The 13,301-nt window shown below is 34.7% G+C and overlaps 1 pseudogene; it reads left to right on the top strand.

Annotated features, from left to right (window-relative positions):
* Positions 1–1,801: 1,801 nt before the first annotated feature.
* On the top strand, positions 1,802–3,027 carry LOC106750456 (annotated as a pseudogene).
* Positions 3,028–13,301: the final 10,274 nt, after the last annotated feature.

Here is a 13,301-nt window from a genome sequence, read left to right as displayed (position 1 = left end):
GAGACAGAGAGAGAGAGAGAGAGAGAGAGAATGCGGATAATTGAGGAATATGAATAAGAGGGATAAAGAAAAACACAGTAGCGGTAGTGCAAATTGTAACGTAGGAAAAGTTATTGTTACGTAAATGCAAATAGTGTTTGGTGGAGGGGGAGGAGGTGAGAGAGAAAGGTGAGATAGAAAGTACATTGAAACAGTCACATGGAAAATATTAATATTTACCTTACTGCTAAAAAATATTTGCCAATCCAATTTCTGTATGAAACTTTTCCATGCGTTTAATTCCGTTTGAATTTTATTGTACTATATTTGCTATATATATTTAATGCAAAATTGAATGTATAATTTTGAGTAATGAAAGATTATTCTGAAATTTTAGGCGTTTGCGGAGTGGATAAATATTCTATATGGATTTCGAGTTGGCGCCGCTTGTTTCGAGAATTTGTATCTGACGTTTTGTGAAACAGTTTCAGGTCGATCCTTACCTTGAAGAAGTGAACTGAAACATTACGTAACGTTCAGGTGCTACCGTTTGATCTGATACAAGGAGCTCATAATAAGTACTCCATGTTCATCTCACCGTATGCGGAAGAATAGCTTCTTGTTATCTTAAGTTTTGGTGTTGAAGTCGTCAGTTGCTCATGATTCACACACGATTTTTTTACTTAGAATTATTATCATAGAAAAATATCATAGTAAATCGATTTTTCGTTGTCTGTCACGATTTGCTACAAAAAACTTTTCCTTCATTGTCTCGTCAATTGGGCAAGACAAATTCCAAAAAGTTGTATATAATTCTGTCAGAAAACTGATGAGGCTTTCTCTGCTTTCCTTTCTTTCGGATTCTTCTCATTACATGCCATCAGTTGGAAACGGCGATTTAAAACACAACAAAGTGTTCTGTAAATCCGTTGCGTCAGTAGTGATTATTTGTGTTGAGTATTAATCAAGAAGTGGGATTTTCTACACAATGTTTGCGTTTGTATTGAAACTTGTAATTCTACGTCTACGATTATCTCAGATCTTTCAGCGCGTGGTCGAACGTTCACTTCAGAGTTTCTATTTTTTTATTTTGCAATCTAATCTTTGCTTTCCTGCTACAATATTGACGCCATACGTCTCAAGAATAATTCTTGTTAATTCAGCTGGTTTTATCAAAATAATGAAGCATGAAATAGTTACGACGTACATTTTTGGTAGGTACATTTGTTGAATTGTAAGTATGATTAATTGTTAAGCAGCAAACTGTCATATTGCTGTTGGAATGCTTGTTACTCAACCTTATTAATAAAATAACAATTAGCCTAAATTATCTTAACACGTAGTTGTAAGAAACATTTAAAATTAGCAGCGGGAACTTAATTATAATATTTTAAAGTCAACTTGGTCTTTTTACTGATATTATGACTTTTCAAATATAAATTAATTGTTTAAGTAATGCTACATATAAAAAAATTGAAATAAGATAATAGAGAATCGCATATTTCATAAGACATTTTATATTTTCTTGCGGTGTTGCTTATTATAAATGATATATATTATCTTGTATAGTTAATGCTCACATTTATATATTTGGTTACAATTTTTTTTACTATCTCGTGTGTTATTTCAGCAAACTATAAGCGATAATAGAATAAGCTAGAGAGAGAGAGGGGGAGAGAGAGAGAGAGAGAGAGAGAGAGAGAGAGGTGAGCGAGCCTGCAGTATAGAAAGAAGCAAATTATTCAATCCATACTTGAGAGTCCCTCCAGAAGAGGAAATTGTGATCACCGGTATTTCAGGACGATTTCCCGATTCTGATAATATGAAGCAACTACAAGAAAATCTTTTGAACAAAATGGACCTATGTTCCGATGATAGTCGACGATGGAGTAATGGTAATATACAACCACTATTCGCAACAAAATTCAAAAGAGAAAATATTAATCCTTTGCTGTCTCTTTTGAGAAATTCAATCGATTATATACTAAGTATAATAAAGTAAATGTCCGGAAATTTAACAGATCATTACGATATTCTTGTTCGATCGGGACTTATTAACCATAAACAGAAGTTCGGCGCCCAATTTTTCAACATGACATCTCGGAAGTGCACGCCACTGATCCTATGTGCAGGATGTTGCTTGAACATACCTACGAAGCGATTATCGATGCCGGTATAAATCCTAAAGAATTAAGAGGAACAAAAACCAGTGTCTTTATAGGATCATGTTACATTGAGACAAGAAATATATTTATCTATTACAGGCCTAATAATATATTTAATGGTATTTAAAATATTTAAGGAAGATATTTCTCACGGTTGAATATTTTATAAACGAAGCATTTTATATGGTGATAATGTTACAAGTGTAAGATCTATTTAAACAACTTTCACTTAAACTTTATCGTCGTTATATTATAAACGGCTACGTAGCGAAAATATTCGGCCACCCTGGGATTTCTTATATACGCACGCAATACAGAGAGAAAGATACTAGAGAAAAATTTTCATAATATCACACCTTTAATTGCGATTAGGCAGCTGGATACCCAATTATTGGATGAAGTCAATACTTGTTAGCCAATAGCATTTCTAACTGGTATGGCTATAATGGACCATATTATGCCTTTGATACGGTTTGTAGTTCAAGCCATACGCCATGGCGGAAGCTTACAGAATGATACGAAGTGGAGAATGCGAAGCGGCTATCGTTTGGGGCGCCAATACATATGTCTGCATCCCAACATTTTACTTCAATTTTTTCAACTCGGTAAAGTTATACTTAAGAACCTGTTTATTCGTTTGCTAACATTATAACGGCAAGAACTCTTTGAATTGCCGTTATTATCAATTAATTCAACAATTTCAGGTGTTCTATCCAGTGATGGTTATTGCAAGCCATTTGATGCTTCTGGTACTGGTTATATGCGCAGTAAAGCTATAGCGGTATTGTACCTCCAAAAGGCAAAGAATGCGAAACGAATCTATGATACCTACGTCTACACTAAACCAACTCTAATGTCCTCCTTCGGTTGGACATCTTCGTAACTGGAGAAGTGTGTGGAGGAATGTGTGTCCGTACCTGCAACGACCGGCAAAGATGGTAATCCGACAGTGCCATGTCTGGAGAGTACGCTGGTTGCGGAAGGACTTCCCATTCAAATCTGTAAAAGTATCTTTTTCACGCTTTTCGCAACATGCGGTCGAGCGTTATCGTGCAAAAGAATGACTTTGCGTCGATTACTGACTACGAATAGCCTTTTATGTATTAACTCATCACTCAATCGGCATAATTACCGTTGGTAGCGATTAGCTGTAACGGTTTCATTTGGATGCTAATGCTCGTAATAAAGCATACTATTCTGGTCCCACCAAATGCAGAGCAAGGATTTATGCACATAAATATTCCTCTTCGACGTTGAAATGGATGGTTGGCTAGGGTCCACCCATAATTTCTTCTTCTTGGGATTGTCAAGATAAATCCATTTTTCACCGCGTCGCGGTACGCCACAAAATACTCTTTTCTTCGTTGCCTGGCAACCAAAGAATTCGCGGTGGAATAACGATTCAAAATGGCATTTTCTGACATCTTACGTGGTAGCCTTATCTCTCCCTTATGAATTTTTCCCATGACATGCAAGAATTTTAAGACGGCCATTGGAGTAACATTTAATGCATTCATCAATTTTAAATGCGTTTGAACTGAATTCTGATTGAGTAATTCTTGCAGTTCAATGTCTACACATTTTTTCGGCTGTCCGGGATCTACTTTGCCTTTTGCGTAAAAATTACCGTTTCGAAAGCGTTCAAACCAAACTCTAGGTAAGAACACATTCCAATGGAATTTCATCAACATACTTCGACTAATAAGCTATGCTTATCGGTTTTCTTAAGATCGAAGTAGTGAAAAAGCATATATCGGAAAAACAGCTTATCACGACTTATTTTCAAACGATCAGAAAATCTTCTTAGCATCAAGAAATCTAACCTGTGAGGAATAAATCATTTTCAGCAATATCCAAACTGCACAAGATGACTTCACCGTCGAAACTCGCCAACGTTGGAACCGGCACCCTCTTGTAGCGACCTTGTAGGCAGAAATTATGTTTACCACCTAATGAAAAAAACCATCTGATCTTCGGATATCGTTGTGCTATTGCGAAATTTCAGGTGGAGGTCAAAATTTCCGTCGCAATGTGTATTTGTTTACGGCATTTTTAGCTCCACTAACTTAGTTAGCATTAATTCTAACCATCTCAACTCGAACTGCATGTTCAGTAAATTATTGTTTTTTTTGAGCATATTTATTCGGAAAGTAATGATTGCAATTCAAAAAGTAAAACACTGTAACGTCCTGGGTACCTTGGGAATTACGAATTCCTTTTTTTTGTTTGATTGGGAATCAGACGGACTTCGGGCGAGTGCTATTGTAAAAGGGATAAGATTACGATGGCTCGCCGTTAAACGCGCCCATTATGTTTCTCAACGCGCCTTTCATCTTTTCCGCCATTACGTAAGGCACGTAGATTTGTTACATCCTGGGTACCCCGGGAATAACGAATCCTTTATTTTATGATCGGGAAACAGACGAATTTGGGCATGCGCAATTGTGAAAAGGATAATATTATACTCCCCTAAATGCGTCATGTGTTTCCCAACGCGTTTATCACCTTCTCCGTCTTTACACGTGATGGGCCCGACTCAGGCCTTTCGATGGAATTAGGATCTTGGGATCGTCTATAACATCCTGATTATGTTAGGAGTTTTTTAGGTATCCGTTTTCCAATCATACATGTCCATTCTTCATGAAACATCCTCTCATTGGCGATCGTAATTTGCCACTCCCCAAAATCTTCCTTAAAAAACCTTACGTTCTGACCAATCCACAGTCAGTCAGTGTCAGTCAGTCAGTCATTCTCACTTTGCCTTCTGCTGCCGAACAACTCGCTTTCCAAATTAGGTTCTCTCTATAGTCAATGTCAGTCAGTCAGAGGCAGTCAGTCAGTCAGTTGCTTCTTCTTCTTCTGCTGCTGAGTAACGCGCTATGCAAGTCGGGATCTCTTAAGTGAACTATTTCTCCCGATATTCCGAAATCCCATAAATCCGGTATACGACGATCAACGAACCCATGTTCTACGTACTATTCACCACAGTCGATTCACCTAAATCGTAAGTCTCTATTTCATATTTAAACATGACTTTTAATCATTTCCATTCAATCTCCAATCCCACTTCACTCCTTCACTCCTTAAAACACACATACATACACCGCGTAATTATCATCTTCCCTGTATTATGAAATGATATTTTTCTTGCTATATGAATACGTTAAACATTCTTGTCAAGTTAAATCCGATTGTATCATATTAAGTTAGACGGATTACTTTATACTTAATCTTACTTTAATCTTGATATTTATTTGAATTATTCCAATAATGCTGATTTATAAAAATTTGTTTAATGTCAACCCATTTATCTCATTGTTTAACTTCAGCTAACTGTTTCATCTTTTAATTATTGTATCGTTAACAATAACTATTTTCATCAATTTATCACTATTATTAATACATATGAGAAACAAATTATGTTATTATTATAATTAATAAATTGTTTTACTTAAAATGCCATAAATTTAACCAAGTTGTTAAAATTTTTCATTCATTTCCTTTATATTACTTAAATCTGAATTCCCCATCAACACTCTCATATGGTCCTATCCCAGGTAAAGGGATTAAGTTCTTTGACCTAAATAAAGGACCACCTTACGTACGTTCTGCGATAGGAGTAAATGTGCCCCTCCGGACCTTGACCTGATCCGCAGATCTGCCAGTACGTTTAGACTTCGCGAGTGCGCGAGTAAGTGATGTTTGTTGCGTACATCTTCTTCCAGGTCGTAACAACACTATTGTAAAACAAATTTGTCGCTTTGTCAAATAGTATGTTGCTGGACACCACTGGCCAAAAATTTTTATAATAAAATGAATTTTTTTATAGGATTGAAATTTGGCGAGTGAAAATAGCCAATTAACATGTTCCTCTTGCAACTAAAGTCGACATGTTCGCACGGTTTTCGATCAAAATAGATTAAATGTCATAAAACGCTTGTTTCGTTTTCGATGGTTTCAGTTTCACTCTGTATGTATATAAGAGCCAACATAACATTGCTTTCATTTGGAAAACAGAGTATTTTAGAAAAAACGTGTTAGACAAATGTTGTACGGCTTCGAGGTGTACATAAGATGGTGTCATTGATTTGATATTGAATATTCGTTTGAAAGTTATATAAAGGTCACAATTATTGCAAATTCACCGTAGTTTTCATTACATATTCTTGTAGCTTACTTTGAGAGCTTTCCAAATATTATAACCAAATATCTTTTCATTAAGAATTTTTGTATTATAAGACTTGGAAATTTCAACATTTTGACAAAATATAAAATATTTTGTAAAACATTAAGTTCTTGGTGATCCTAATACTTTTATGCGCAGAATGATGAGACTAATCAATTGGTGTAATAAAAACTCATTGTCGTCCCCGGGCAGACAAGAGAGACGGCAATAATTTCGGGAGTTAGGGACTGTCGAACGACGGCGGCAGATGTATGTGAAAGAAATTAATAATAAAAGTTTTATTAAGAAACTTGGACAAATCTTCAATAACGAATGGAAACCTTGTCCCTGACTCACGTTGCATTCGGCAGCGATTATATGGATTACGTGCGATTTGCGACAGTGCGAGGTTAGATATTAAGGAGCCGTCCTTCAGGGTCAGCGCGGCTCTTTTATAGTCTCTTGTTATCTTCTTAAGGAGGGATATCATAACAACAGACGGACATATGCCGTCCGGAACCCGTGTAGAGGCGTGTGCACCGCGAGGCTTTCTTACAACGCGATGATTTTCTTGCAGGGCTTGCACATCCGTAGCGCGGTCGAAACGTCCTTGATGGCGTTTCGGCAACTCTAAGGTGTGTATAGTAAGGCACAGTTATAACATCCCCCCCCCCCCCTTAGAAAAAGAAAAGGGAGTTCTACCGGAATTATGCACGACATTTTTGTAGTTTACATCTATAATTTTCCCGGTAACAATAGTTTAGTTATAATCGTTTTCTTATATTTCTATGTTGAAATTTTTGTCGATTTCATAATATTCACTACAATTGTTTATTTATTTATTCTTTTGTGTTCACGCTTGCGCATGTATGGTCGGTACATTGTTACGACCAGCGGGTATCTTTGGATTTATTTTGTTTTAATTACTTTCAGTTTCTACACGGAGTTTAGTAACGCCTATAATTATAATTATCACGCAGTGGTATATACTATTGTTATGTTGTTTAGCCTTTTCTGCCGTGATATAAAGTTTACTAAACAAATGTTCCACTATTTTAGTGTTAGAAACATATTATCGCTATTGTATCGTAAGAATGGTATATTTTTATTCATTGAATCCTACACTAATTGATATAAGGGTTTTTATGTTACCTGGTTTGTGGTCCCTTTATCTTTCAGCGTCAGATTTTGTAATCGTATGTGTTGTTACGTCCTGGAAGAGGATATATGAAACAAACATCGCATACCCGCGCACTCGCGAGGCCTAAACGTACTCGCACGTCTGCAAATCAGGTCAAAGTTCGGAGAGGCCTCTTTACTCCAGTACTCCAGAACGTATGTTAGGTGGTCCTTCATTTAAGTCAAAGAACTTAATCTCTTTACCTGGGACAGGACCACATGAGAATGTTGAAGGGGAAATCAGATTTAAATAATTGAAAGAAAATGAATGAAAAATTTAACAACTTGGTCAAATTTAGGGCATTTTAAATAAAACAGTATATTAATTATACTAATAACATAATTTGCTTCTCACATAGGTTAATAATAGTGATAAATTGATGAGAATACTCGCTGTTAACTATACAATATTTAAAAGATGAACAGTTAGCTAAATTTAAACGATGAGATATATGGGTTAACATTAAACAAATTTTTATAAATTAGCATTATTGGAATTATGCAAATGCAAAATGAAAATTAAAGTAAGATTAAGAAAAAAAGTAATCCGTGTAACTTAATATAATACGATCGGATTTAACTTAACAAGAATATGTAACGTATCGGTATGGCGAGAAAAAAACATTATATACTACAAGAGAGATAATAATTACGCAGTGTATGTGTGCGTTTTGAGGAGTGAAGATTGGATTGAAATGATTAAAACTTATGCTTAAATATGAAATAGAAACTTACGATTTAGGCGACGATCAACTGTAATGAGTAATACGTGGGTTCGTTGATCGTGGTGTACCGGATTTATGAGATTCCGGAATACCGAGAGAAATAGTTCACATAAGTGATCCCGACTTGCACAGCTAGTTGTCCGGCAGCAGAAGGCGAATTAATAAGCGTTATGTAAAAACGTGTCAGAAATCGACAAAATGTTGTCTGGTAAAAAGGTGACAAGGGCTTATATATAGAAGATTTTTGTGTGTGGCGGATGACGAGCGCCAATGAAAGGAGTTATCGTGTAAACTGGAAACGGATATGGAAGATTAGGAAACGGATAAGATCACGGACGCGTTGAGAAATTCATGACGCATTTGGTGGCGTATAATCACATTTTTATCATAGCGCTTACCCAAATCCGCCTATCTCCTTATAAAAAAAAGGAATTTGTTGTTCCCACCGTACCCAGAATGTAACAAAACTAAGCGCCTTACGTGAAGGCGGAAAGGCTAACGGACGCGTTGGGAGACACATGGCGCGTTTAACGGCGAGCCATCATAATCTTATCCTTTTTACAATAGCGCTTGCCCGAAATCCGTCTGCTTCCCAATTATATAAAAAAAAAAAGAAGAATTCGTAATTCCCGAGATACCCAGGACGTAACACCCCCAGCCTTAGACAAATGTTGGGGCGCCAATATTTGCAGACGGAGTATATTACGTTCGATACTTAAATTCTACTTATATATTTGAATAATATAATATATATACATTTTTTTCTAAAGATTTACGATAATAATAAAATATAACATAATTATTATTAAATATGAAATGGCAATTGTCGTTTTTCCTTATAGTATTATCAGTTATCTAGGTTAATACTAATGATTTCTCTAAGTGACATAAATTACTAATTATTACGCATATATAAAGTAGTCGTGCAAAATACTTCATGGAGCAAATGTTAATGTTGCAAATGTAATTAGTAATTGAAAAATTTTGTCTCTCAAATATTTTTTTGTTAAATTATAAGTTTCATATCTTAATTCGTGTTCAGTTATGATGCAATTTTGTATACGCATTATAAGTGGAGTGGATCAATCACAATTCTCAAATAATACTAATAAAACAACATAATTACATATGCTAGCTTAAAACTGTACTATTTTTTCATTCTTTTTAAATTATTATTTTTCTAATGTATTGGTTAATTAAAATTCATCTATATGTGTATATTTGCTATGTTAAGAATCCTAACCTTCATATATATTTTGAACCTTAATACCCAATAAACAAGGAACATATTCCCTTCTTTACTTTAAATAACAAGAGGAAATATATATCACCAGGTTGTTCAAGTGTTGCACGTTTCCTGAGATGATCTGTTTTTGTAGATAGTTGCATTCCAATAGATATATCCTTCCATTGAGAGTTGGACGAATGCTGCCACCCATTCTATAGATTCGTATAAAATTTACATATCTGCTCATCTTTATTTTCTACGAGAAATCTGTCCGAGGCTTTGGTATTACGGCAGGATGTCGTAGATGATACAAGCCCGTTGCAATGCAATTAGTAGATAGTTGCCTCTAAAACTAATTTATAATATTTTTACAGAAATTAGATAAGTTTTTCTTATTGCTTGAGTCCGATCTTACAACGTGTTGCTTTTTATAGACATTACGTTATATATGACGAAATAATAGGACCAAATTATGATTTTGGTTCTTTTTCCGAGTCGTTTTCCAATTCGATTTCTTCAAGGACTCTTCAATGTATAATTTCTTTGCACCTGCATTTATCCCTTCATAGCATTATTTATGCCTGGTCTTCTTTCAGTTGGTTGTGGTTGGTCGACGAAGTTCCCTTCGTCGGTGGAATAGTCTCGTAAAGGATTTAAGAATAGATTGCATCCTCTTGTCCTTACGGTTTCATCGAACGGATCATCTGCTTCCGGTATTCGGTTGACTGCACGTCTCGTAACTGTGTAACGAGGAGTGTCAGCTGACTTGGATGCATGTACCTGCTCCTTGGTCGGTTTAGGTATTATTTCGATTGTGTCATACGTGCAGACATGCGTCTTAATTCTTGGTTTTCCCAACGACACAGCCAGTTTCTATGAGGTAAAGGGCGTGGAATCGGCTGTCGGAAAATCGTCCATCTCGTCAATATCTAACAAATGTAGTATGTAATTGTTGTTCTCGTCTGGTTTCTTTGGATCAGTATCTTCTTCCCATAGTTGTTCACCATAAGTAGGGTCCTTTGGTCTTTTATAATTTATTTTAAACTTACANTTTATAATTTCAGAATGTAATTTCTATAAAATTTACTAATAATGTAATCACATTTACAATCAGTTTTCCTGTGTTGTATATCGCGTCATAATTGTATTCAAGAAATTTTGACCTCCATTGAAGTATTTGTTTACATATGTTCTGAGCATTCTTATATCGCACTAGAGTTTTATAATTTGTTATAAAGGTAAAACTTTGCCAGTATAAATAGAGTTTAAAATGGTTAGTACAATGTGTTATGAATAAAATTTCTTTTTTGTAAATGTAATAATTTGTGTGCATAAGTTGATTATTGTTCAAGATACGAGATATATACATTATGGGTTGATACTTATCGCTAACATCTAGAAATTGTCATTTTTCTTCTAAATGTGTTTCTTTATAAATTTAAAAAATTTTATATTTTTTGCTGCTTTTAATATGTGTTTATATATAATCGATATACAGATTTGCAACGCGTATGCCAACATCAAGAGCAAATACAAAAAATATTGTTCCTTTTGTTACAAATTTTGAAACATTTTTGTTCTCTTCTAAAATCTCTTCTAAAATCAAGAAATCTAAAATATTCAACTTTAATAATTTGACTAATGTTTTACAGTAGCAATTCCTTGTTTTTATCAAATGCAAATGGATTTTAGTATGGAAATTTGTATAATGATTTCTAATAATATTTTCGACAATAATAATGCTTAATATGGTTTTGTAACATTTACGCTTACTACTGTAACGTCCGGACTTATTTTGAAACATTAATAATATATTAGTATAGATCGGAGGCCGACTTGTCTGATTTCAGATATCACTAGGTTAGATATTCACCAGGTATCCCTATGTTACTAGATGTAAGTACGTGCGCATATGTATATTCGCACACGTTAAATATCATAATTAAAATTATAACGCCAAAGAAACGACGTGTCGTTAGAGAACCTTAAAATCGAGGAATCAACTATAAACAAAAGAAACCGTAATCTCAATGCGATAAGGCACCCTCGCTGCTAGCATAAACAGGAACATGAAACCTAAATCCAAACACCATTCAGGACCGACACGGCGATATCGACGCGGTGACATCATACAGATAAAATGAATTTTTTTTATCTCCACGATTCCATCAGCCAACCAGAAAACGACTCTCAGCGACAAAGCAACGTATAAAAACGCGCGCATTTGTTGCGAAGACGATTCTTTTCTCGTGATTAGCTTTTAATACTTGTGTACTTATATGGTTTGGAATATATTAGTCGTAAAATCCGACTGTGTAACACATATTTTTGTCTACCCCTCATTTCTCGAAAGTTGCGAAATCGAAATTGAAATCGCGGACCGCATCATCCCGCGCAGCGCCGGAACATCCGAGACCGAGCCAGGAGAACGAGCGGCTCTGATTTCTCACCAGATTCATCGATCGTTTCGCCAGACTCCGGAGACCTAGGGTAAACTCGGTGAAAAGCAGAGTGACTTAAAAGCGGAGTCATCACTCTGTTGACCGTCCACGTAAGTCACTGATTTTACTACTTTCAAATTTCCCTATATAGTTATCTATCGTGGACGTAACACTACCACAAGGTAATCTGTGAACTTGTATGCCATTATTGTCATAGTCTTTAATAGTATCAGTGATCGTCGTGTTACATTCTTTTGTTTTACTTGTTTTTGAAATTAAAATTTTATCATCTTGAGAATTAAATATGTTATGTGGTAACACATGCATCTTAGTTGATTTTGTTTTCAGTAAGTAAAAACAGTGATGAAATATTGTTGAATCTAATATATTGTATATATATATCTCGTCATAAATTGAGTGATTTTGATTAATTGAACCCGTTATTTTATATAATTGATCATCTTTGTGAGCTTTTACAGAATATACTTGGAAAACGTAGATGCTTAAGATTGTGCGGTTAAATTATATTGTCAACTGTAATAGCAGTTATACATTCAATATTTTTGTTAATACAATAATTTATGATATTTTTCATTTGAAATCTTTCGTCAGTCTGTATATTCACGTTAATGTATTGTTTGTCGACGATGAATATAAAAGTCAAAGTGCCGTCGGCATTGATTGCAGGTTTTGAATAAGCTGAACCTGAAATTGTATCTATTTGATTAAATTTAGCATCAACAATCTTTATTTGTCTACGTTCTTGAATTTTGTAAATAATAGAATTTGTAAAAAAAGTTACTAGGATTTTATCTAAATTTCCCATTAATCTATTATTAACTATAAAACAAATATTAGAATTTTTAATATTTTTGGATCTTAATATTCTCATAAGGAGCTTGCAATAGTCCTTTTTGGGACTCATTGAATTTTTTAGAATATTTTTCCATGATACCGATAAGATTTTGTGTTTTAAAATCCCATTCCCCTTTTTATTTAAATTTTATAGAGAATTTTATGGGAAATTTGAATATTTGCCTTCAAAATTTTACTTAACTTCTTATATTAGGTGGTAAACTTAGTTCCTGCGGCTCACAGTTATATGACGTTAGTTGTAGGTGTAATTTATTTTGACATCTGAAACTGGCTGCATTTTAGAGGTTAGACATTTGTCAATAAAATTCAATGCGAAGAGATTCATTTAAGCGAGCAGTGCTATTTTTCCTTTTGATTAAATATGGAACGCGATAAGTTGTTTTTACGACATGTGCTGCTTCATTACTTTGACTTGAAAAAAACTGCAGCTGCAGCTCATAAATTGCTTTTCGAAGCTTATGGCAATTATGCTCCATCGGAAAGAACATGCCAAGTATGGTTTCAGCGATTTAAGATTGGTGATTTTGATGTCAATGATAAAGA

This window comes from Dinoponera quadriceps, unplaced genomic scaffold (genome assembly GCF_001313825.1).
Source record: "Dinoponera quadriceps isolate SergipeBrazil2010 unplaced genomic scaffold, ASM131382v1 scaffold363, whole genome shotgun sequence".
NCBI classification, from domain to species: Eukaryota; Metazoa; Arthropoda; class Insecta; order Hymenoptera; family Formicidae; genus Dinoponera; species Dinoponera quadriceps.
The sequence above is the reverse complement of the archived record's forward strand: the minus strand, read 5'-3'. Positions and strand labels throughout refer to the sequence as shown.